The 26284-nt window shown below is 42.3% G+C and overlaps 1 non-coding gene across 1 annotated transcript; it reads right to left on the minus strand.

The window, feature by feature from the left end:
- Positions 1–12326: 12326 nt before the first annotated feature.
- LOC140195750 (U6 spliceosomal RNA) lies at positions 12327–12435 on the minus strand. Its single transcript, XR_011885538.1, has one exon. It is a non-coding gene; the product is annotated as a U6 spliceosomal RNA (small nuclear RNA).
- Positions 12436–26284: the final 13849 nt, after the last annotated feature.

The following is a 26284-nucleotide window of genomic DNA, read 5'->3' on the forward strand; positions in this document are numbered from 1 at the left end:
TCTTAGAGTCAAAAACAATTTCAATTTCTAATCTCTCTCTCCCCACCCCAGCCCCCGTAAAGAGCTCGGCTTTGTCTTCAGTTTGCTCAAAGAGTCCATGAAAACAAAACGATTGGCTTTCAAAGTGGCATTGGCATGGAAACATGGATCTGTAGGGTTCTGCAGTAACTTGGACATACTTTAATGGGTAAATGTTAAACATCTAACCTTTGGTATTAATGAACCCGGCGTCTACATTGTACTTAAAACGCAAGAAACGCAATTTAAACACTAGTCACATTGTGCAGTATCTGGGGTAAATGTCATACCCCAGAGTCAAGAATATCTGACTATCTACAACAAGTGGACGATCATAAAATGCCGAAAATATTCAGCAGGTCAGGTCGCATCCGCGGGAAGAGAAACGGACCTTTCTCTTCCGATTATTTCAAGCATTTTCGATTTTGGAGCAACAAACACGATGCTGGAGGAACTCGGCGGACCAGGCAGCCTTTGTTAGGGATAATTTGGGTCGGGACACTACTGTTGTCCCAGATTCCAGCACATGCAGTCTCCATTTTCCGTCTTTAGATTTCCAGTATTGGCAGAGTTTTGCTCTGTTTTCAAGTAGACTACTACTAAATCACGATTCGACGATGCAATGGACCATAATAATAAAATACAAGCGGAAAGCGATATGGGTATATTTTGAAGTGAGCAACGTAACAACAATGTAATCATGAAATGTATTATTCTACACTAGGCTAGATTTTGTTTTTTTAGAGGGCAGAAGAGTTGAAAGTACGGCATCCAAAGCGCAGTCAAGGGCTGATGCATTCTGATCTTTGCTTACTTGCCCGTGACTGACACATTACGGTTTAAAACGCTCCACTCCCAAATTAGTAAAACCGATTAAATTTACACATGCCGCGTATATTTTATGAGATCAGTTATGACATTCTTTTGGCTAGTTATCAATTAAAATTCGGTTACGCAATATAAGCATGAACGAGTCACCAGTCCCAGATCATTAGCGCTTCTGCCGCGGCCGCCACCCATCTTCCACCCCCATGAATATACCGGTTGCAGCGTTATAGAGCGATTCAAGTATGACAGACCGGACCTACTTCAAGTTCTTAACTGCATTTCTTCGATTAAAGTTCTGCTGTATTTTCACGCCTATGATTGAACATGAGAATGACGTACTGCCTCCGCACCAACAGCATAACGACTACTGAGATTCTACGGTGGGTCTTTAGGGAGCTAGGGTTGAAGATTCCATTTCTGGATTATTCGTTGTAATACGCCCCAGCAAGGGTAAAAGCAGGAAGATAGAACGAGTTAATGTTTGGCTTAAGGCAAGGTGTAGGCAGCAGGTTTGGGGATTTCGGCCAGGATGCCGCAATTCAAGAAGGACATATTGAAACTGGAAAAGACTGGGGACAGTATCCCCAACGTTAAGGAAGATGAGACAGAAGAGAGGAATAAGATGCATAACTGAGGGTGATAGATTGTACTAGTGAAATAGCACAATATCAGGTAAGAGCAGAGCCCAGAAGAATACAGATATGGTTGGTAAGCTGTGGGTAGAAATAGCGGAGTGAGCAGAGGAAATAGCAGAAATATGGCTTTAAATGGTGAGGACTGGACACTCCATACTCACGCATAGAAACCATAGAAACCATAGAAACTACAGCACAGAAACAGGCCTTTTGGCCCTTCTTGGCTGTGCCGACCTATTTTCTGCCTAGTCCCACTGACCCGCACACGGACCATATCCCTCCATACACCTCCCATCCATGAATCTGTCCAATTTATTCTTAAATGTTACAAAAGAACCCGCATTTACCACCTCGTCTGGCAGCTCATTCCATACTCCCACCACTCTCTGTGTGAAGAAGCCCCCCCTAATGTTCCCTTTAAACTTTTCCCCCCTCACCCTTAACCCATGTCCTGTGGTTTTTTTCTCCCCTTGCCTCAGTGGAAAAAGCCTGCTAGCATTCACTTTATCTATACCCATCATAATTTTATATACCTCTATCAAATCTCCCCTCATTCTTCTACGCTCCAGGGAATGAAGTCCTAACTTATTCAACCTTTCTCTGTAACTGAGTTTCTCAAGTCCCGGCAACATCCTTGTAAACCTTCTCTGCACTCTTTCAACCTTATTTATATCCTTCCTGTAATTTGGTGACCAAAACTGAACACAATACTCCAGATTCGGCCTCACCAATGCCTTATACAACCTCATCATAACATTCCAGCTCTTATACTCAATACTTTGACTAATACAGGCCAATGTACCAAAAGCTCTCTTTACGACCCTATCTACCTGTGATGACACTTTTATGGAATTTTGTATCTGTATTCCCAGATCCCTCTGTTCCACTGCACTCCTCAGTGCCTTACCATTAACCCTGTATGTTCTACGTTGGTTTGTCCTTCCAACATGCAATACCTCACACTTGTCAGTATTAAACTCCATCTGCCATTTTTCAGCCCATTTTTCCAGCTGGTCCAAGTCCCTCTGCAGGCTCTGAAAACCTTCCTCACTGTCTACTACACCTCCAATCTTTGTATCATCAGCATACTTGCTGATCCAATTTACCACATTATCATCCAGATCATTGATATAGATGACAAATAACAATGGACCCAGCACTGATCCCTGTGGCACACCACTAGTCACAGGCCTCCACTCAGAGAAGCAATTCTCTACCACCACTCTTTGGCTTCTTTCATCGAGCCAATGTCTAATCCAATTTACCACCTCTCCATGTATACCTAGCGACTGAATTTTCCTAACTAACCTCCCATGCAGGACCTTGTCAAAGGCCTTACTGAAGTCCATGTAGACAATATCCACTGCCTTCCCTTCATCCACTTTCCTGGTAACCTCCTCGAAAAACTCCAACAGATTGGTCAAACATGACCTACCACGCACAAAGCCATGTTGACTCTCCCTAATAAGCCCCTGTCTATCCAAATGCTTGTAGATTCTGTCTCTTAGTACTCCCTCCAATAATTTACCTACTACTGACGTTAAACTCACCGGCCTATAATTTCCCGGATTACTTTTTGATCCTTTTTTAAACAACGGAACAACATGAGCCACTCTCCAATCCTCCGGCACTTCACCCGTAGACAGCGACATTTTAAATATTTCTGCCAGGGCCTCCGCAATTTCAACACTAGTCTCCTTCAAGGTCCGAGGGAACACTCTGTCAGGTCCCAGGGATTTATCCACTTTAATTTTCCTCAAGACAGCAAGCACCTCCTCCTTTTCAATCTGTACAGTTTCCATGGTCTCACTACTTGATTCCCTCAATTCCATAGATTTCATGCCAGCTTCCTTAGTAAATACAGACGCAAAAAACCTATTTAAGATCTCCCCCATTTCCTTTGGTTTCGCACAAAGCTGACCACTCTGATCTTCAAGAGGACCAATTTTATCCCTTACAATCCTTTTGCTCTTAATATACTTGTAAAAGCTCTTTGGATTATCCTTCACTTTGACTGCCAAGGCAACCTCATGTCTTCTTTTAGCCCTCCTGATTTCTTTCTGAAGTATTTTCTTGCACTTCTTATACTCCTCAAGCACCTGATTTACCCCCTGTTTCCTATACATGTCATACAACTCCCTCTTCTTCTTTATCAGAATGTGTTCAGTTAAGTTGGGCAAAAACTGAAGGAAGTTGGATGGTGGCAGTGATTTGGGAAGGTGTTTTAGTGTGTTTGCGTAGAAAAGAACAGAATCTACAGTAGTTTTTGATTAGAGATGAGAACCTTAATGGATACTAATGGGATATTCTGTAGGCTTTCAAATAGTGAGAGGGAGACATCAAAACATACCTGTAGGGGAATTACAAAGATGTACAGAGATAGATTATTAACATTGGTTTTCTTTAATTATCCAAAAAGTGGATAGGGTATTGTTAAAGAAAAAGGTAAGAAAAAATTTTCTGTGTGTTCAGGAGAAATTCCTTAACAGGTACGTTCTGGGCCTAATTAAGAGAGAGGTAATACTGAAACCGGGCCGAGAGGATGATGTATGCAAAGTGACTGCGAGAAAACACTTGAATGAGAGTGGTTTAGATTTGACTTGGAGAAGAACAAAGAATATTTTAATTGGAATTAAACATGCAACATTTTCACTGGAAATGATAAAGTTTATGGAATACAATGCCAAGGTAAAATGCAAGCAAAGATTTACAGGAAAAAGAGTAATTGAATAGTGAAAGAACTTTAAAATGGAGATGCTTTGGATTCATATGAGGCACTTTACATTCCCAGGAGAACTGAAGCCAGTGTTCCTTGGATGATGAAGAGGAGAGAAAATATGATGGAATGCAAAAGACAGCATATGATGAAAGTCAGGTGAACTTTGCAAGCTAGAACCAATGAATTACAATAAGTTCAGAAGGAAAGTGAAGAGACAGCATATATGCTGATTCAGACCTGAGCTTCAGCGCACTGTGTGGAGTTTGCATGTTCTCTGTAGCTGCAAAGCTTTTCTTCAGTTGTTCCATTTTCCTCCTACATCCCAACGACAGGCAGGTTTGGGATGCTAGCTGGTCACTGTAATTTGCTCTTAGACTGAAGATTAGTGTTCAAACTTCGGTAGAGTTGTGCTGTATCACTCTATGACTAAGGGGTATCGCCATCTTCTCAAGAGCAAGTATAAATGAGCAATAAACTCTGGCCTTGCCAGTGAGCCTTGGAAATACAAACTGATCTTTTTTGAATAATCATAGATCAAAGGAGAAGAAATGTTGGGGATTAAGGACAAAAGCAGGTAACTAATGTTGAATCTTCATAAAGGTCTTGTTTGGCCTTACCTAGAATGTTAGTCTGGTCACTGTAGAGAGGAAGAGGTCCTTGAAAGTGAGCAGAGGAGATTAAACAGAATGATTCCAATTACAAGAGTACGTTAGAGATGCTGGCATTGTTCACATTAGAATAAAGGAGATGAACAATAGATTTGATAGAGACATACAAGATTAAGACAGGTTTAGTTAATGTAGACAAACAAGAACTGTTTCCATTAGCTACTATTCAAGGACCAATATTTGAGTAAGCAGTGCGGGGAGGATGTAAAGACTTTTTGATAACTACATCTGCATGAATTGCACTGAGTTGCAGCTCCTGAGTGACCATGTTAGGGAACTGGAGCTGCAGCTCAATATCCTTTGGTTCATACAGGATAATGAACAGGTGATAGATAGGAGCTACAGGGAGGTAGTCACCCCTAACTTGCAGGAGGCAGGTACCTGGGCGATTGTCAAGAGAGGGAAAAGGAATAGGCAGCCAGTACAGAGTACGCATATGGCCATTCCCCTCAAGAATATGTATACTGCTTTGGATACGGAGTTGGTGCAGGAGGGAGGGCTTCAGATTTTTGGATCTTTGGGCTCTCTTCCAGGGAAGGTGGGACCTGTACAGAAGGGATAGTTTGCACCTAAACTTCAGGGAGACTAATATCCTAGCAGGAATGTCTGCACAGGGATGTTTAAACTATAGTTGCAGGGGAAGGGAACCAAAGCACTAGAATAGATAGAGAAGTGGTTATGGAGAAAGATGATATTAAGCCTATGTACAAGGTTAGGAATCAGAGGTTGAGTATGGTGTGACTAATGTACTGAGCTGCATATATTTCAATGCAAGGAGTATTGTAGGAAAGGTGGATGAATTTAGGGCATGGATCAACTTGTGGAATTATGACATTGTAGCCACTAGTGAGACTTGGTTTAAGGAGGGGCAGGACTGGCATTCTGTTGCTTTAAACATGACAGAGTGGAAGGGAGTGTATTACTAGACAGGGAAAAAGTTAAGGTACTGTTCAGTCAGAGTAGACTGGAGAGCTTGTCTGGTGAGGCTGTATGGGTACAATTGAGGAATTGCAAATGTATGATATCATTAATGGGATTATATTATAGACTACCCAACAGTCTGTGGGATTTAGAGAAACATATTTGTGGAAAGATTGCAGACTGTTTCAGGAACCATAAGGTTGTGATAGTAAGTGATTTTAACTTTCCACATATTGGCTGGGGCTCCCATACTATAAAAGGACTGGATGGGAAAGAGTTTGTCAAATATGTTTGGAAATATTTCCTTATCAGTCCATAGAAGTCCCACCTAGAGAGAGTATAATTCTAGATCTCCTATTAGGGAATGAGACAGGGCAGGTGACAGAATTCTATGTAGGGGAACACTTGCATCTAGTGATCATAATGCCTTTAGTCTCAAGGTAACTATGGAAACGGAAAGGTCTGGTCCTTGGGTTGAGATTCTGATTTGGAGAAAGGTCAATTTTGATGCTATCAGAAAGGATATTGCAAGTGCGGATTGGAATAGGTTGTTTTCTGGCTATGTTGTACTTGGCAAGTTAGGGTCCTTCAAATGTGAAATTTTAGGAGTACAGAGCTTGTATGTTCCTGTCAGAATAAAAGACAAGAATAGTACGTTTATAGAAATCTTGCTTTGTGAGATTTACTGAGGCACTGGTTAAGAAAAAGAAGGCGATGCATAGCAGCTATAGACAGGTAGGAACAAATGAGGTACTTAAGGAGTATAAGAATTGCAAGAGAACACTTAAGAAAGAAATAATGTGCACTGAAGACAAGCAGTTGCTCTAGTAGACAAAGTGGAGGAGAATCCTAAGGACCTATACAAATATATTACAAGCAAAAGGATAGCAAGGCACAAAATTGGTCCTCTGGAAGTTCAAAATGGTAATTTATTTATGGAGCCAAAAGAGATGGGGGAGATCCTAAGTGGACTTTTTTGCATCTGGAGATGGACACAGAGTCTATGGAGAAAAGGAAATACATCAGTGAAGTAATGGTCCCTATACAAATTGCATAGGAGGAGGTGTTTGCTGTCTGGAGACAAGTTTTTGCCTTGGACTCTGTGGTAGGCTAGTGCAGAATTTGCAGGGGCCATAGCAAAGATATTTAAAACATCCTTAGCCATGGCTGGGGTGCCAAAGGATTAGAAGGTATCCTTTTGTGGCCGCTCCAAAATGATATCGTATGTGTTAACTAGGGGCCGTGCACAATCCTGATTTGATGGAGACAGACGTGAGAAGCACAGAGGAACACCTGGAGAAACTTCTGAAATGCCTGCTTCTCTGCTGCTGCTACTGTGCAATCGAGAATCTCCAGAGGGGAAGGCCCCAAATCCTTGGCTTTGCCTATTGTCTGTTGCCGGGGCCGAGGTCGAAGCACTCGGCAGAGATGGTGTTCGGTGCTCCGTGTCGGAGGGCTGGTCAGAGACTCGAAGTTTTCGGATGGACTCAAGAGTCGGCTGTGGTCGGGTGCTTCCAGGGTGCTGCATCGGCAAGTTTGCAGCGCTGGAGGTTCATGGCAGGGAGAGTTTCTCCCTTCTACCGTCAGCATAAGATGTTGGGACTCTCGAGAGGCTTTGAGACTTTTTTTTTACCGTGCCCATGGTCTGTTCTTCATCAAATTACGATATTGTTTTGCACTGCTGTAACTATATGTTATAATTATGTGGCTTTTGTCAGTTTTTCAGTTGGTTTGTCTTGTGTTTCTGTGATATCTTTCTGGAGGAACATTGTATCATTTCTTAATGCATGCATTACTAAATGACAATAAAAGAGGACTGCGTGTCCTCATAATCTAATCTAATCTATCTATTGTTCCATTGTTTAAGTAAAGCTCTAATAATAAACCAGGAAATTATAAGCCAGTGACCTTGACATTAGTAGTGGTAAAGGTATTGGAAGGTATCCTAAGGGATCAGATAGAACAATATTTGGATAGACAGGGTCTGAATAGGGACAGTCAATGAGCCTTTGTGCATCATAGATCATGTCTAACCAATCTTATAGAGTTTTTTTCCAGAAAGTTACTAGGAAAGTTGATGAAGGCAAGGCAGTGGATGTTGTCTACATTGACTTTAGCAAGGTGTTTGACAAGGCCCCATATGGGAGGTAGGTCAAGAAGGTTTATTTACTTGCCATTCAAAACGAGGTTGCAAATTGGATTAGACATTGACTTTGCGGAAGAAGCCAGAGAGTAGTTGCAAATGGTTGCCTCTCTGACTGGAGGCCTGTGAGAAATGGTGTGCCACAGGGATTGGTGTTGGGTCGATTGTTCTTTGCCATCTGTATCAATGATCTGAATGATAATGTGGTAAGCTGAATCAGCAAATTTGCAGATGACACCAAGAGGGGGGATGTAATGGATAGCAAGGAAAATTAACTAACATAGCCTGCAGCAGGATCTGGACCAGCTGGAAAAATGGGCTGAAAATGGTAGATGGAATTTAATGCAGGCAAGTGTGAAGAGGCGTACTTTGGGTAGGTCTTACACAGTGAGTGTTAGGGCACTGAGTAGCACAGTATAGCAGAGGGATCTGGAAATATAGAACCATAATTCTTTGAAAGTGCCATCACAGATAGATAGGATTGGAAGAAAGCTTTTGACACATTTGCCTTAGTAAATCAATGTATTGAGTACAGGAGTTGGGATGTTATGTTGAAATAGTATAAGATGTTGGAGTATTGTGTGCAAATTTTGTCACCTACCTACAGGAAGAATGTAAATAAGATTAAAAGAGTGCAGAGAAAATTTACAGGGCTGTTGCCGGGACTTGTGGACCTGAGTTATAATGATAGGTTGAATAGGTTAGGACTTCATTCTCTAGAACATAGAAGACTGAGGGGAGATTTGATGGAGTTATACAAAATTATGAGGGGTATAGATAGGGTAAGTGCAAAGATGGTTCCTTAAGGTTGCCATAGCAGGAGTGGTAGTAGGGATAAGCTTCCTCTACCTATTAAATGCTGTCAATGGCATGCATCTCAAATTACCTCTAACAGCCAAATTCCTGGACTTCTCGTGCTGGACTAAGCCTAGTAAAACCATTTCTACTGACAGGAGAAGAGGCAGAGGTGTGTTACTGGATCCTTAAAACCAGTCACTTTGGGCAGATGGGGCTCATAAGCCATGGTTGGCTGTTGCAATCGCGGCGTTGGAAGTGGACCCAAGTGCAGGACACAGACACAGAGGAACACTAACAGAAGTGTATTTTATTACTCATTGCCAGGAAGGCTGGACAGTCAGGATTAGATGCTTACATGGACGTAAATGTTGGACAACAAACCGGAGGAACATGGACTTGGACTTGGCCATGGAGCCTGGACTCGGACACGGAACCTGGACTTGGACTTGGCCACGGAGCCTCGATTTGGACACGGATCCTGGACTTGGACTTGGACTTGGACATGGAGCCTGGACTTGGACTTGAATTGGATTCGACTTGGACTTGATTTGGATTCGACTTGGACTCGGAGACTGGACTTGGACACAACTTAGACTCGAGACTGGACTCGGACTTGACTTGGGCACGGAGCCTGGACTTGGACTTGGACACGGGATGACAAAACCAACAATGACAGACAATTTTTATCTTGGCTCAGAGTGGCAGCAAACAGCCTGCAAAACTCAGCCGGACATGAGACGACAAAGCAAAACAATGACAGACGATTCATATCTTGGCTCGGAGGAGCAGCAAACAGCCTGCAATCCTCAGCTAGACACGAGACGACAAAACCAAACAATGACAGACAATTCGTATCTTGACACAGGGTAGCACATGAAGCGACAAACGGCTGGCAATCACTCAGCTGAACGCGAAGAGACAGAATTCCCGAAGCAAGCCCAGGCACTGAAGCCACTTAGAATCCACCATTCTCGGCGGTCCAGGAATGTGCATTGCTGCAGGGGCTGTGGTGTGACGGTCCAGCACAGAGTAGACGTAAGCCGGGGTTTTTATGCGGCCTGTTCGGATGAGGATCGGGTGCCCTTATCAAGGAACCTGGTAGAACACAGGGAAAAGGAAATTAACTGAAATGAGGAGTCAATGGACTGGACTATGACATTGGCAGCTCATCTAGGAGAAGGAAAACTCTGATCGCAAACCTCCACTGCCTTTGGGGATATACCCACTCATGGGGAAGGCTTTGGGAACAAACTCTGAGGAAAAATCTGGAGCTGGAATCCCTAAGGAAGTCCAACATTGAGTTCAATGCGGGCTGGCAATTCCTGCAAAGCTGCTGGTGCCGAAATGTATCGGTCTCTGTCTTTTCTTTGGATTCATCAGCTGTGTGGAGAATAGGAGCCTGCTGCTCTCCATATTGTACTTTCCTGGCTTGTGTATCACTAAGACAACTAGGACACAAGATCCATAGTTGACTCCAGCCAATGGAGGGCCTCAGTGCAAACAGGGTTGGGTGAGACAACAACTAGAGGTCATGGGTTAAAGGTGAAAAATGAAACGTTTAAGGGGGACATGAGGAGGAATTTCTTCACTCAGAGGGTGGTGAGACTGTGGAACAAGCTGCCAGTGCAAGTGGTGCATGCGGGGTTAATTTCAAAAGGTACATGGATGAGAGAGGTATGGAGGCCTATGGTCCAGGTGCAGATTGATGGGACTCGGCAGATTAATGGCTCAGCACAGACTTGATGGGCTGAAGGGCTGCTTCTGTGGTGCAGAGTTCTATGACTCTATGGCATATGCTGTGAAATTTGTTGTTTTGCCGCAGCAATACTGTGCAATACATCAAAAGAACTATTAACTTGCAATGAGAATAAAATAAATAAATTGATAGTGCAAAGGAGAGCAAAATAGCAAGGTAGTGTTGATGTGGTCATGGACCAGTCAGAAATCTTATAGTGGAAGGGAAGAAGCGTTTCTTAAAGTGTTGAGGCTCCTGCACCTTCTCCTTGATGGTAGTAATGAGAAGAGAGCATGCCCTGATGGATGTCACTTTTCACAGCTTTTACCTTTTGACAATGTCCTTGATGGTGGGGAGACGAGTACCCATGATGGAGCTGGCTGAGTTTACAACTTTCTGCAGCTTTCTCCAACCTTGCGCATCGGCACCTTCATACCAGACGGTGTTGCAACCAATCAGAATGCTCTCCACGTTGACATTCGCCAGTCTTTGGTGACATTCCATTATCACCTTAATCTCCCAATGAAGTATAGCTGCTAGCTATATTATTTGTAATTGTATCAATATATTGGGCCTAGGATAGACCTTCAGAGATGTTGATGCCCAGGAACTTGAAGCTGCTCACTCTGTAGGGCTATAGGGATAGGATGGAGAATAGGACGCTGTAGAGAGCTGACATGGACTTAATGAGTTCACTGGCCTGCTTTGGTAGCTTAATGACTTTATGACTCTAAGTACAAATTTCACTTATGTAATTCTAATCAAGTAGACTTCACTGAAGTCTACTCTGTGGAGATGTCCAGGCACTGGAAGAAAAGTCATGTAAATTTGCAATCATGCAGTATTTTCTGTTATTCTTTTGATATCTTCACTTGCTGAAAAGATCAAGCTGCACATAGACAGTTTCTGCTGAAAAGAATTCCTTAGTGGCATAAGGTTCTCTTCATGCAATATATTGATCTTTCAGGTCAGTTGGCATGAATACAGTTTTAGAAATTTTATTTTTAGAGATACTACTACTATGTTGACTCAGGCCTAGGGGGCCAGCGTCAGGCACAATGACAGACTCTTCACTTCTCCCTCTCCCTCATCAGTGTGTTCAGTTAATCTACATTAGCCGCACAACTGTCTTCTAGGAGCGTGTTGACCATAGTCTTTGGACGGTGCCCAGGGTTCATCCTCCCGTGCTTGGGCTCCCATATGATGACTAGACTGGCAGGTAGCTCGGGGTGGCATAGACAGTGCCCCGTTAGTTGTAGTCTTCTCGCCTCGATTTTAGTGGTGAGCATCGGTAGGTCATTATAGAGCTCGACTTTCTTCATGTGCTGTTGCCAACTCACGTCAAGAGCCATGCGGAGCATTTGTGTATAGCAACCATCTAGAGACTTTCACATTGTCTTGGTGAGTGTCCACGTCTCATATCCGTACGTGAGAATGGACTCTATGACTGCTATGAAAATCTTCTTTTTAAGCCCTCTGATCAGGTTCGACTTCCAGATTTCCTTCATGTCATTCATAGCCCTCCACGCCAGTGCCTTCCGTATCTTTATGTCCTTCTCCGAACTCATCATTCTTGACCCGAGGTACTTGTAGTCAAAGACTTTCTTAATGGTATCATCCTTTTTAAAGATACACCATGGTAACAAGCCCTTCCGGCCCAATGAGCTTAGCTGTCCAATTACATCCGATTAACCTACTAATCTGTACGTCTTTGGAATGTGGCAGGAAACTAGTGCACCCAAAGGAAACCCATGTAGCCACGGGGAGAACATACAAGCTCCTTACAAACAATGGCGGGAATTGAACCCGGGTCACTGGCGCCGTGAGAGCATTATGCTAACCGGTACACTATGGTGCTGCCCCAAATATGGAACACTTTATGCATTTGTGTACCATCATTGTGCACAGGTCACGCTAATCTTCCCTATATTGCTCCAGTTTTAGTAAATGTGTGGCTGAAGCGAGCATGCATTTGATAGATTACCACTAGCACTTTCTTTCCATTGGGAAAACTTTTACACTGCTACTTTATTTTGGTAAGACATATATAAAGATTTGATTTATGAATATTTCCATTATTCTCATACATTGCTAAGGAATTCTTTAAACATTACTCAACTGTATAAGGAGCAATGTAAGGAGAAGGCAAGAGAACAGGGTTGAGAACAATGATAAATCAGCCATGATGGAATTGCAGAGCAAACTCAATGGGCTGAATGGCCTAATTCTGCTCCTGTGTCTTTTGGGCGTATGATCTTATTTTCTTTAAATCTTGTCACAATATAATGTAGCTTCCCTTAAGGCAATGATTCACTGTTTGCCATTTTTAAAATGTCAGCAATTCAAACAGCATAGCAATTGTTTTACTTCCACGAATCTTCACAATGCGGAAGAGTGGACATTGACAAAAGAAAGTGGAAATCTAGGTGATTTTTAAAACATATTATAGCAATGAAATGTGCTAAGTGTTCTTAACATCATCCTACAGAGCACACAAGTGGAAAGCTGACTACATGACTATGATTTCATATGAGTAAAGTATGATTTTACAAAGAACTGTCAGATAGTCATTGAAGGAAGCATAACTTCTGAGTTAAAAATTATGTCTTCCTTTCTCTACTTAACAGGTTAGGACTCTTAGAACAGCAATGCTGGAAATTAAAAGATAAAGGCACAGAGAAAAACATTGTTTTAATCATTAATGTTTCAAATCAGCTTTAGTGAGACCTGTATAATGCTTAAAAATGTATTCTTGACATGAAAAATAATCATACCTCATTACATTTTGGATATTCCACCAGAGTTTGCTTATTCATTTTCAACTCCAATTTTAATTTTGATTTAATAAATATTGTTGAAAAATATATAAATAGAAATTAATTTGTACAGATGTATATACAGTGTGTGTATGCTTTTCATTGTTCATTGCCTCAGTTAGCCAATGCAGTCAAAGGTAGCCATTTCATTCATTGCACGTACTTGATGTACTAAGCCTTTATTTGAATAAAGCATCTTTTATTTTTGAATAGTAGCCAGAATATATTTTAGTATGTTAATATGGTTAATGCTTTGAACAAAAAGAGATTGTATAGGCATTCCTATCACAGTAGGATCATGTTTCACAGCTAATCAGTTGAATTTTCCCCTTCAGGATTTCTTCTTGCTGCAGATGGTTCTGACTGCTATGAAGGACAGATGCGAAGTAGATCCTTGGCAATTTCCTGTGTACTCAAGAGCAAGCAACTTGGATGTGCATGTGTCCTCCACATAGTGGAGTCATTATGAAGTTTATCCACTTACAGGAAATCCATCTAGGGCTTCCAGACTGTATACCAAACACAGCAGAGATAAACTGACACAGAATCAGAATCCGAATCAGGTTTATTATCACTGGCATATGACATGAAATTTGTTAACTTAGCAGCAGCAGTTCAATGCAATAAATAATCTAACACAGAAAAATAAATAAATAAATACATAAATAATAAATTAACAAGTAAATCAATTACATATATTGAATCAAATGGAATCAAATATTATACTAAAATGTGCCTATCAGAAGTCATCCATTGTGATTTAGGATTTTAATTCTCATTATAAGGCTATGATTTCAGGGATCTTCAAGAGATAGCTGGGGGAGATGACACAAATCGGGAAATGCCTCAAAGCTGTTCCTCAAAAAGCTGCGGAACATGGTACTGGGTCTCACATGACTTTGTAAAAATATATGATGAGCTGCCATCTTTGGCTGGGCATTAGCAATAAAGCAAAGTTAAACAAAAATGCCTACACAATAGAAAGTACCCATAAACCAAAACTAATTTAGAAATATTGAAAAGTTGTAAAATATGAGCTTCAGTTGAGCTACAGTTCAGACTCCATCAGTTTGAAGCAGTCCAAATTATTTTAAAGCTAACACAAGAAAATCTGAAATGCTGGAAATCCAGAGCAACACCCACAAAATGCTGGAGGAACTCAGCAGATCAGGCAGCATCCACGGAAAAGAGTAAACAGTCAACGTTTCAGGGCAAATCTCTTCCTAAGGACTGGAAGACAAAAGGGAGAAGTTGGAGTAAGAAGGTGTGGGAAAGGGAGGAAGAAACACAAAGGGATGTTTAAAGCTGATGTTGCAAAACAATGTAGATGTTTGGGGAAACTAGGAAATGCCTTAAAACCTCCAACACCAATTAGATATATGAAACCATGAAGATTATTTCAGCATTAATATATTACATAGTGTGGGTATGTGGACAAGTGGTTAAGGCATTCGATAGCAACCTGAAGGTCAGGAGTTTGAGCCCCAGCCGAGGCAGTGTGTTGTGTCCTTGAGCAAGGCACTTAACCACGCATTGCTCTGCGATGACACCAGTGCCAAGCTGTATCAGCCCTTGCCCTTCCCTTGGACAACATCGGTGTCGTGGAGAGGGGAGACTTGCAGCATGGGCAACTGCAGGTCTTCCATACAACCTTGTTCAGTCCTGCGCCCTGGAGAATGAAGACTTTCCAGGCGCAGATCCATGGTCTTGCAAGACTAACGGATGCCTTTAACATATTACACTCTGGAGCATCAAAATAAAGCATTCTTTGAACAGAGCCTTAGTTTTAGAATGCCAGAGTCATGCATTTGCGTGTCAATACTTTAGTTAAGCTCTGCTAACATAGATTAATGTTTTAAAGCTATTAAAGCCAAGTAATCTTCATATGGGAAACATAATCCACTGCACAGTAATTAGTTAGGAAATTATTCAAATGAACAAACAGTAATTCGATCAATAGGAATATTTGCAACACTGAAAAGAGGGGGCTTGTTGGCTCTTTGATATTTTCCATTATTTTTCACTGAACATTTTCTTGTAACGATTTAGCATTTTGAGGCTGATAGTCTCAGCACTCCCCTCTAAATGTGCTGTATTTTATGCATAAATGTTTCTTGGTCAACCTTCAATAACTGTAGTGCTCTTTATTTGTTTCTTTTCAATAGGTTGATTATTTTCTTTATCCTTGTAACTTGTCCCGCAATTGAAGCTGTTTGTACAAAATTTAGACCCTTTCTTGAGACACCCGTGTACCTAATCCAAACAGCTAGAGCTGTCTGTGCTTGTGAGCTCGTTGTTGCTCTCAGTTACTGCATGCTGAATCAGCATACTTGTCTGGAACCGGAAAGTCCCAACATAAGTAAAGGATATAAATCAGTTGTCGCCCATTTTCCTGAAGCATTATGATTGATTCAATACACTGGGGGAGCAAATTCCAATCCCTGGAATGCAACATTGACATAAATTGTTGCGAATGCAGGAAAATCGATTTAGGCTTTTCTTCAACTTAATTCCACTTGCAGGAACCCAGATGATGGATGTGAACAGTGTCTCTAGGAAAATTATGACACATAAGACCGTAAGATATAGGAGAAGAATTAGGCCATTTGGCCCATCAAGTCTTCTCTGCCACTTCATCATGGCCGATCCAATTTCTTCTCAGCCTCATTGTCATGGTCCGGATCGGGGTCCCTTTAAACTTAGCTTGTTTATGTTACGATCCGAACCATTGATTCCCTGTTTTCCTGTGTCCCTCGACTTTGGTGATTAGAGGCAATTAATACTCGGCTGAACCGGTAGTTTATAGTCTCCGGCTTTCAGCCGTTCGGTGCGGGAGCGTCTGCAAAGTCAACCAAGGTACGGTGTGCCGATGTCATCTGGCCGGAGCAAGCCTAGTCTCTGCCGAAACGAGTGCTGGTAATTCACCTCTCCTCACTGGAGCAACCCTGTCCAGTTACCTCACCAAAGCAAGCCTGCAAAGTTTCCTCACCAAGGTGGGTCCGTCAGTTAACCCGCTGGAGGGAATCAAGAACCGCTGTCTACTGTTCCCGGGCCGAATCGAGAGCTCACCACTACCTGGAGGCTTCAAGTCAAGTCCTGGCTCCAGCGGCATTCAAGCACCAAGTCAAGTCCTGTTCCTGGCGGCATTCCAGCACCAAGTCAAGTCCTGGCCCTGGTGGCATTCAAGCACCAAGTCAAGCCCTGGCCCTGGCCACATTCAAGCCCTGGTCCTGGCAGCATTCAAGCACCAATTCAAATCCTGGCCCTGGCGGTCTGTGATTCCTATCCTAGCCCTTTGTCTGAATCCCTTCTCTGCCCCTCTCGCTTCTAGCCCTTGTCTGCAGCCCCCGCCTGCACTTTGGTCAAGTTCCATCACGGGAGCTAGATAGGAACTGTCTGGTGTTCATTTGTGTTGGTCTTGTCTTGTCTTGTCCTCATCTCCTTGGGGTAAGTCAGGCCGTCTTGCTGTTGCCCTGCAGGGGGTCATGTCTTGTCGTGTCTTGTCCTGGTCTCCATGGGGTAGGTCTGGCCATTTTGCCGTTGCCCCGCGGGGGGTCATGTTCTGTCTTGTCTTGTTCTCACCTCCGTGGGGTAAGTCAGGCCGTCTTGCCGTTGCCCCGCGGAGGGTCATGAGTCCCGGCCCTATGTCCTGTACCCAAGGAAGGGTCCCGACTCTGTATTCAGTGTATGTGTCCATGGTTCGATATACCTGCTCCCCAAGACCGAGGATCTGTGTTCCCATGTTTCTCCTCTCCCTACCCCATGTCATGTCCTTCCCTGGTTCTGGGGTCTGAGCCCGAGGCAAGACCCATTTACTGGGTCCTTGCCCAGTCTCTGGCTCGGAGTCCATACCCTAGCCTCTTCATGCCTCCTCTAGTTCTGGGAGCCGATTCCGAGTCCAAGCCCAGACACTTGGTCCCAGCCTAGTCGTAGTCCTGAGTCCTTGTCCAGTTCGCTATTTCCTGCTCCTGCCTTGCTTTTCTGGTATCAAACAATAAACTAAATCTAAGTAACCTCACAAGATGTGTCTTGCATTTGGGTCCACCTTTGCTCCCAATGCCCCCGCTAATGTGACACCCAATCTCCTGCCTTCTCCCCATATTCCTTCATTCTCTGACTAGCCAAGAATCTATCAATCTCTGCCTTAAATATACTCAATAACTTTCACCTCCTCAGCTGCCTGTGGCTACAGTTTCCACAGATTCACCACTCTCTGGCTAAACATGTTCCTTCTCATCTTCATTCTAAATGGACATCGCTCTACTCTGAGGCCGTGTTTTCTGGTCTTAGACTCCCCAACCACAGAATATATCTTCTCCACATTCACTCTTTCATGACCTTTCAATATTTGAAAAGTTTCAATGAGGTCCTCTCTCATTCTTCTGCATCCCAGCCAGTACAGGCCCACAGCCATCAGGCACTCCTCATATGATAAGCTTTTCAAACCTGGAATCATTTTCATGAACCTCCTTTGAATCCTCTCTAATGTCAGCACACCCTTTCTTGCATAAGGGGCCCAAAACAGCTCACAATTTTCCAAATGAGGCCTCACAAGTGCTTTAAAAAGCTTCAACATTACCTTCCTGTTTTTATCTTCCGTTCCTCTTGAAATGAATGCAAACATTGCCTCTGGGAACAACACTGAGAAAATTCCAGATCTTAATTTTGAAAACTCCAGGAACTGAGTTTTTGCCAAAGTCATCAGACTCCAAGTGACTGTAACCACCAAATATTCAGCATGTATTTGTATGCAGCATTGGACCCCTTGAAAAATGACATTGATGTGATCAATGGAGTTAACAAAGCTAAGAAGCAGTACTACTTTGAGAATGTCAATACTACTTTAACAATGATTTCAGCAAATTAAAATTATGTGTGGCGGAGTTGTACGATTGGATTTGGAGTTAGAGTTTGCTTTGCTGTTGCAACACCAACAGTACGTTAAAAACAACTTATTCCTTTATAACCTTATACAAACTTTCAAAACAATTGGTGCTAATTGCCATGTGTATTCTTCTTGTTGGGAAGCAATGCTGGCTCCCGGACCAAATGGAATTGCTGATGAAGTGCTTTGATGTTGACCGAATGGTTGATTTTAGATGTATTAGTCAAGAAAATGCCCCTATTTGCACTTGTTTTATTTTACTTACAAAGAATGAAATAATTCAAGATTTTAATTTATACCTACCGTCAAAAGAAAGAGGAAACCTAAAGAAAGTCAATAAGAAGACATGAATTAAGCAAATAATACTTAGACATCGATGTGTTGCTAATTATGTACATCATCTAGTCTGAGAATTTAATGTTCTAAATATTTCACACATCATTACTAGATCTCACAGTACATGGTACAACAACGTACAGGGGAGGTACTTACTGCAGACTCTGTGGAGTGATGATCCCATACTTCACGGTGGCTTGGAGTCACTCCTAGCACCCGAGTGCCCTCATTACCATCTCGGGTGATTTCAACCAGGTTATCATGGCTAGAACACTGCCCAACTTCACACAGTATGTGAGCTGCACAACCAGAGGGGAGAAGACTCTGGATTTGATGTACGCTAACGTTAAGGATGTGTACAGCTCCTCTCCCCTCCCCCCACTGGAAAGGTCAGATCACAAACTGGTTCATCTAAAACCCTGCTGCGTGTCTCTGGTGAAGAGTAAATCTGCAGCCTCGAGGACAGTGAGGAAATGGTCGGAGGCTTATGAGGCGCTCCACGGTTGTTTTGACGTGACAGACTGGCAGGCACTCTGTGAGCCACATGGAGAGGATATTGATGTGCTCACAGAGTGCATCACTGATTACATCAACTTCTGTGTGGACTGCAATGTTCTGACAAGAACTGTCCTTTGTTATTCAAATAACAAGCCTTGAGTGACAAAGGACATTAAGGACATCCTGAACGCTAAAAGGAGGGCATTTAGAGATGGAAATAAGGAGTAGCTGAGGGCAATACAGAGGGACCTGAAAGCCAGGATCAGGGAGGCTAAAGACAGGTACAGGAGGAAGCTTGAGTGGAAACTCCAGCAGAACAACATGAGAGAGGTCTGGAGGGGGATGAGGACCATCACTGGGTTCCAGCAAACTAGCAACAGAGGAGCTGAAGGCAGTGTGGACAGGGTCAATGAACTTAACCTGTTCTTTAACTGATTTGACATTGTGGCCCCTGCCCATCCCCCACATGAGCCATCTGTTGTCGGCCCCCAACCAACACATATTCCACTCTCCCCTCCTACCCCTCCTCACAGTCCCCCACTCCACTCTCATGACTATACTCCTTCCCCACATGAAACCACCACGGTGGGCTTCACAGCTGAACAGGTGAGAAGACAGCTGAAACGTCTCAACCCAAGCAAGGCTGCAGGACCGGATGGTGTCAGTACCAGGGTGCTCAAAGCCCGTGCCCCTCAGCTATGTGGATTATTCGCCATGTATTCAACCTGAGCCTGAGGCTCCGGAGGGTTCCTGTATTGTGGAAGATGTCCTGCCTCGTCCCTGTGCCGAAGACACCGCGCCCCAGCGGCCTCAATGACTACAGACCGGTGGCATTGACCTCCCACATCATGAAGACCCTGGAGAGACTTGCTCTGGAGCTGCTCCGGCCTATGGTCAGGCCACACTTAGATCCCCTCCAGGTCGCCTACCAGCCCCGACTAGGAGTTGAGGATGCCATCATCTACCTGCTGAACCATGTCTACGCCCACCTGGACAAGCCAGCGAGCACTGTGAGGGTCATGTTTTTTGACTTCTCCAGTGTGTTCAACACCATCCGCCCTGCTCTGCTGGGGGAGAAGCTGACAGCGATGCAGGTGGATGCTTCCCTGGTATCATGGATTCTTGATTACCTGACGGGCAGACCACAGTACGTGTGCTTGCAACACCGTGTCCGACAGAGTGATCAGCAGCACTGGGGCTCCACGGGGGACTGTCTTGTCTCCCTTTCTCTTCACCATTTACACCTCGTAGTTCAGCTACTGCACAGAGTCTTGTCATCTTCAGAAGTTTTCTGATGACTCTGCAATAGTTGGATGCATCATCAAGGGAGATTAGGCTGACTACAGAGTTACGGTAGGAAACTTTGTCACATGGTGTGAGCAGAATTATCTGCAGCTTAATGTGAAAAAGACTAAAGAACTGGTGGTAGACCTGAGGAGAGCTAAGGTACCGGTGATCCCTGTTTCCATCCAGGGGGTCAGTGTGGACATGGTGAAGGATTACAAATATCTTGGGATACAAATTGACAATAAACTGGACTGGTCAAGGAACACTGAGGCTGTCTACAAGAAGGGTCAGAGCCGTCTCTATTTCCTGAGGAGACTGAGGTCCTTTACCATCTGCCGGATGATGCTGACGATGTTCTACGAGTCTGTGGTGGCCAGTGCGATCATGTTTGCCGTTGCGTACGAACTGCAATTCCTAGGTAACTAATGCAAAGAAACTAATGCACTGGCATAAGTCTAAATTTTAGAAAAATATGAATATTTTACCAGAATTTTTATACTTTTACTAGCGCTTAAATTTGCAGGTCAGACTGTTTGCCTGGTTGTTTATAACACTGGGTGCAGATTGGGATAAGTTAAGGGACCATATTGAAAATATCAGAAGCAAATCACTTTAATAGTGTGGAAGCCTTTAAATTTCCTTTGAAGGAAAATTATACAAAAAAGGAAAAATTCTTTCAGACTTTGAAAAAAAATTGAAGATTTATCACCATCCATGAATGACTTATTATAAGCAGGGGACACCATATATCTGACAGGTAAAAATGGAGAGAAATTAAAACAAATATACAAGCAGTTTTCTTCAGGCAGGTGTTGAAGAATTTAATTCATCATTTCATGGCTGCCACAGGGGAGATCCTGTTTTTGAGGTAGTTGTGAGAAGGAAAGTCTGTCTTCTAGTCCATGTCTCAGTCCCATAGGTTGGTATTGCAGAATACTTCCAAGAAAGTGGAAGCAGGCCTATGTGTCATTTCCATAGGAGCTACCCTTGTAACAGATGGTACAGAATCTGACTATCTAATGACCTAGAATCTATGAACGCAATACCTTCCAATCATCATCTGGTAAATGTGCCAGAACCTCAGCAGTGCTTGATGCCATCTTTCTGGTTTGCAGCCAGTCAAAATCCACTGGATAACATTCAACTTGGCAAACGCCTTCTGTTATACGTTGCCAAAGGAAGGACATTTTTATGGAATCCAGCTGTTTCTGAGAAAGATTTCAAGTTAATGTATCTTACTGAGATCCATCAGTCTCCTACCACAGCTCCCTGTAGCTTCTGTGCACACTGATCTCTGATTAAAGCAAAGTGAATTCACTGAGACTACAGAAGTTCATGTCTGGCACGTTTTGTGAAATATCAGCTCTTATAAGCCACCTCTTCAGCTTCTTGTGAAAGGACTAATTCTAGGCAAGAACATTTATTCTGCATGGCTTTGTAGAAACCAGCTGAATGGACCGTCTAATCCATGCCAGTGTTTAAACGATACCTTAAACCCACTTATCAAAACACCCATTGTCAAACTACCATACAGGCCATGCCGTCTTTTCACAGTAACACCCGGCAGGAGGTTCCACACCACCTGGCTCAAGAACAGCTATTTCCCTTCAACTATTAGTTTCTTGAACCAACTCAACCCTACTCACTACAATTTAACAACACCATGACCACTTTGATTTCTTTGCACTAAAATTGACTTCTTTTGTTCTAATTTTAATCTTTCTTGTTAAAATTGTGTAATATTTATGTTCAACTTATGAATGATGTTTGCATGATGCCATTCATAAAGCTGTTGCATCTGTTCATAAACATACTTTGACATTTGGCAATAAACTCTACTTTGACTTCTACCTCTTCATTTAACCTCACCATCAATTCTTTTCTCCCTCTGTGATTCCTCTAAAACATCTTTGTAATTTATCTTAGCTGTCCGTAGAGGAAGCAAAGTTCATATTGTTATTACCTTCTTTCCCTAAATATATGCTATCAAACCTCTTCACCATCTTACATAACTGTCAGGTCTCTCAGCCCTTTCTAAATCACTTGTTCTTCTTCCAGTCTAGTGTACTGCATTCAATATTCCCAATGTGGTCTCCTCTACATTAGAGAAACCATGAGCTGATGAGATAGATGCTTTGTCAACCACTGCACATGGTCTGCAAAAGTGGCCCTAAACTTGCAGTTGCTTTCCACTTAAATCCTCCTTTCCTCACTGTCCCAACTGCCTTCAGCTTCCTGCACTGTTACAAAGAGGCCCAGCCCAAGCTTGGGAAACAACATTTCACCTTCTGTCGGGGCACATTGTAGTGTATGAATATTGAATTCTTCAACTTTAGGTAGCTAGCTCTGTTTCCGAACTGGCCGTTCCTGCTAGTTACCCGTCTGCAATTTTAATCCAGTTTAACTGTCCCCATTTATATAGTTTTTCCTGTTGGACATTTCCTGCCAACATGCTCTTAGCAATTCTCAACATAAACAAAAATGCATAATCTGCTTCTAAATGCTCCGTTAATGCACTTGCCCTCACACTATCAAAGATTAGCTCTTTATTCCAGCTATTCCCCCACCTAATTTCTCTGCAATTGAAAATGGTTTGTTTTCTCTTTCCCAATTCTGATGAAATGGCTTGAAAGAAACATTAACACAAGAGATTCTGTAGATGCTAGAAATCCAGAGTAACACGCACAAAGTGCTGGAACACATTATCTATGAAAGTGAATAAACAGTTGACATTTCAGGCTGAGATCTTTCATCAAGACCAGAGATTCTGCTCTCATGGCTTACGTCTTAAGTCTTATATTGGCATGTACTTGTCAGATGACTGACTTATATAGTCCTCCGCACAGCCGAGGAGTTCTTAAGTTATGCCCAGTTTTGCTGTTTGTTTCCTTTAGTAAGGCCCTGTACAAAACCAATGACAAGTGCATTTTTCACAAGTTGCTTGGGATATTGGATTCAAATTCTTCAGTAGGAAGAACTTCTTCTATGGAACTTACTCATTTTGTTTAGCAATGAGCAAAAAATCCTATAGATCAATGTAATATACAAACGTTTGTATATTGAGTTTATTTCACCTTTGAAAATATCAACCTTTCTGAGGTTTTCAGGAAAACAAGATTCATACTGATTAATAGTTTATGACATATACAGTAGTTCTATCCCCAAAGATAGAAAGAATGAAAACCTTAGTAAGAATTCTTGGAAAGGTAGTTTAGGAGTTCTACAGTAAGGTACTGGCCAATCAAACTACCATTGACTTGATCATTTGGGTTCATAATTTGTGAGTGTCATTATCTTTGACTTAACCCATCAATTCTGGGTGCATTGCATTGATCCAATCTTGAAGGAGGCTCAGCAGTGGTTATGTTTCATTGGAAGTTTAAGGAGATTTTGTATGCCACCAAAGACTCAAGCAAATTTCACCATGGAGAACATTTTGTCTGGCTGTATCTCTGCCTGGTATGGAAGATCCAACATCCAGGATCAAGAGAGGCTGTAGAAGGATGTAGACTTAGTCAGATACATCACAAATGCAACCCTCCCCACCGTCAAGTGCATTTTCAAAGGTATTTTCTCAAGAAAGGTAGTTTCTCATTACGGACCCTCATCACCTGGCACATGTCTCTTCTCATTACTACCATCAAAGAGGAGATACAGGAGCCTGAAGCCCAACAGCATCCTCCCCTCTGCCATCAGGTTTCTGAACAGAGCACAAGTGCATGAGCACTACCTTTCGATAAGCACGAGAAAATCTGTAGATGCTGGAAATCCAAGGCAACTCTGCATATCAGGCAGCATCTGTGGAAATGAATAAACAGTCAAAGTTTTGAGCTGAGAGGCTTCTTCAGGACTGAAGTGGAAGGGGGAAGATGCCCGAATAAAAGGGTGGGGTAGGGGAGGGCAAGGAGGTCAGCCAGAAGGTGATACGTGAAGCCAAGTGAGTGGGAAAAGTAAAGGGCTGGAGAAGAAGGAGGCATAAAAGGAGCCCATGGACTGATATGTCAGGACGAGAATGGAATGGGAATCGGAATTAAACTGTTTGACCACCGGGAAGTCCCCACTTTTGGCAGATGAAGTGGAGATGCTCAGTGAAGCGGTCCCCCAATTTACCATAGAGTCCTTAGAAAGGTGCTTTATTTTTGTGATGTGCTGTGCAGAGTTCAGAGTACTCTGCTGTTTCTTACAGTCATGTGCAGGGCAGATGCTATAGCAAGCTGTGATGCATCCAAACTCATTCTTTGTATGGCGCATCTATGAAAATTGATGAATGTCAAAGGCAATATGTTAAATTTCTGTAGACTTTTGAAGAAGTAGAAGTGCTGGTATCTTTTCTTTGTTATGAGGTCTACATAGTTGTATTAGACTATCGGTGATGTTTGCTTCTAGGAACTTGGAGCTCTCAGCTCTCTGAACCTCAGCACCATTGATGCAAACAGAAGCTTGTGCACTGACCCCCACCTTCCAGAACTCAATGACCAACTCTTTTAAATTGGTAGCTATTGCTTTGCCGTTAGCAATAGCTACCAATTACTTTGCTGTCAGCCCCTCTGGGATGCTTAAAAATATTTTAACTCTTGTTGGTTCATTGCTAATTAAAATCTCCATACAAAGATAGAGCAGGTATTTGATAATGCCATTTATTTTACTGTAGTCTTACAGTTATTCCTCTACTTCCACAAATCAGACACAAAGTAACTGAAATTCTAAATTTTTCCACCAAAGATTTAAAGAATTTTAACTTTTTAAAGATATTTTTCTTGCATTTTCATTCTAATCCCGTTCCCTTTTCCCTATCTTGCTATACCAAATTTAACTCATATTCACCCTTAATTCTTCAGTTTTTCCTTCCTCTGACACATATTAATCTCATTGGCTCAGTGAATGACATGATGGTCCGACTCTTCACTGAGCTATCAAATGCCCATTCTGTTTTGTTGTTTCATTATGAACTTTCCTCTCAGTAATTTATGAAATAACTAATTTCAGTTATAATTGACAGGAAACATCTAATTGATGGGCTAGGTAATTGCAAAATCTGGCATTTTTTTTTGGTACAAGTTGTGCTTGTTACTGTTGCTGTTTCCCACTGTGCCAGACCTGCAGTGCCTTTGCAACTATAAACAGAAGCAGTCATCATTTGTGTGGGTCCTTCAGTCAAAACAAGGCCTACACCAACTACTACAATAAACACCCATTTATCTGGTAAAATTTTCTAAATGTATAGTATTGTTCAACAATGTAAATCAACTCAAACAATGAATTTTATTTTAAGTGTTAACATGTGTAAAAGGTTATCGCTTGCACATTTATGCATATACAGTAAATAGATGCAATGCAGGTGTAGTTCTAAACCAGTGTGGATAACTTCACTCACCTCAACTCTGAAGTGATTCTGCAACGTATGAAAAACTGTCAAGGAATCCACAACTCATGTTCTCAGTATTATTTATTTGTTTGTAATATTTGCACAGTTTGTCTACTATTGCACATTGGTTGTTTGTCAGTCTTTGTTTTTGTGTAGTTTTTCATTGATTCTGTTGTATGTCTTTGTTCTACTGAGTGCCTGTTAAGAAAATGAATCCCCAGGTAGTATATGGTGACGTATATATACTTTGGTAATGAATTTACTTTGAACATCCTTTTTGAAGATTTGACTCTTCATGTGATGTTGAGTATAGCAATTAATTTGATATATTTTTGCTTTATTTTATTTTAATACTATTGAGACAAAATTACAGAGTAAAAATTTGCAGTTTGAAGTGGTAAGGAGCTGGTGTGGAAGATGCAGTAAGGTAAGGGTTAATGACAATGTCCAGGCAAGAATAGCCAGAGGCAGTTGTAGTCCTGAGAGACCTTTGAAATGAGACTGCCGGAGACACCTCTGACTTCTACAGGTGAGATAGGCTTGGGGTGACGGCGGCAATGTGTACTGAAGCCATATGAAGCCTCTGTTGTGTGATTTTTTTTCCCCAGAAAGGTCTTCCTAAAACACAGCAT

The sequence above is a fragment of the Mobula birostris genome, chromosome 3 (genome assembly GCF_030028105.1).
Source record: "Mobula birostris isolate sMobBir1 chromosome 3, sMobBir1.hap1, whole genome shotgun sequence".
NCBI lineage: Eukaryota > Metazoa > Chordata > Chondrichthyes > Myliobatiformes > Myliobatidae > Mobula > Mobula birostris.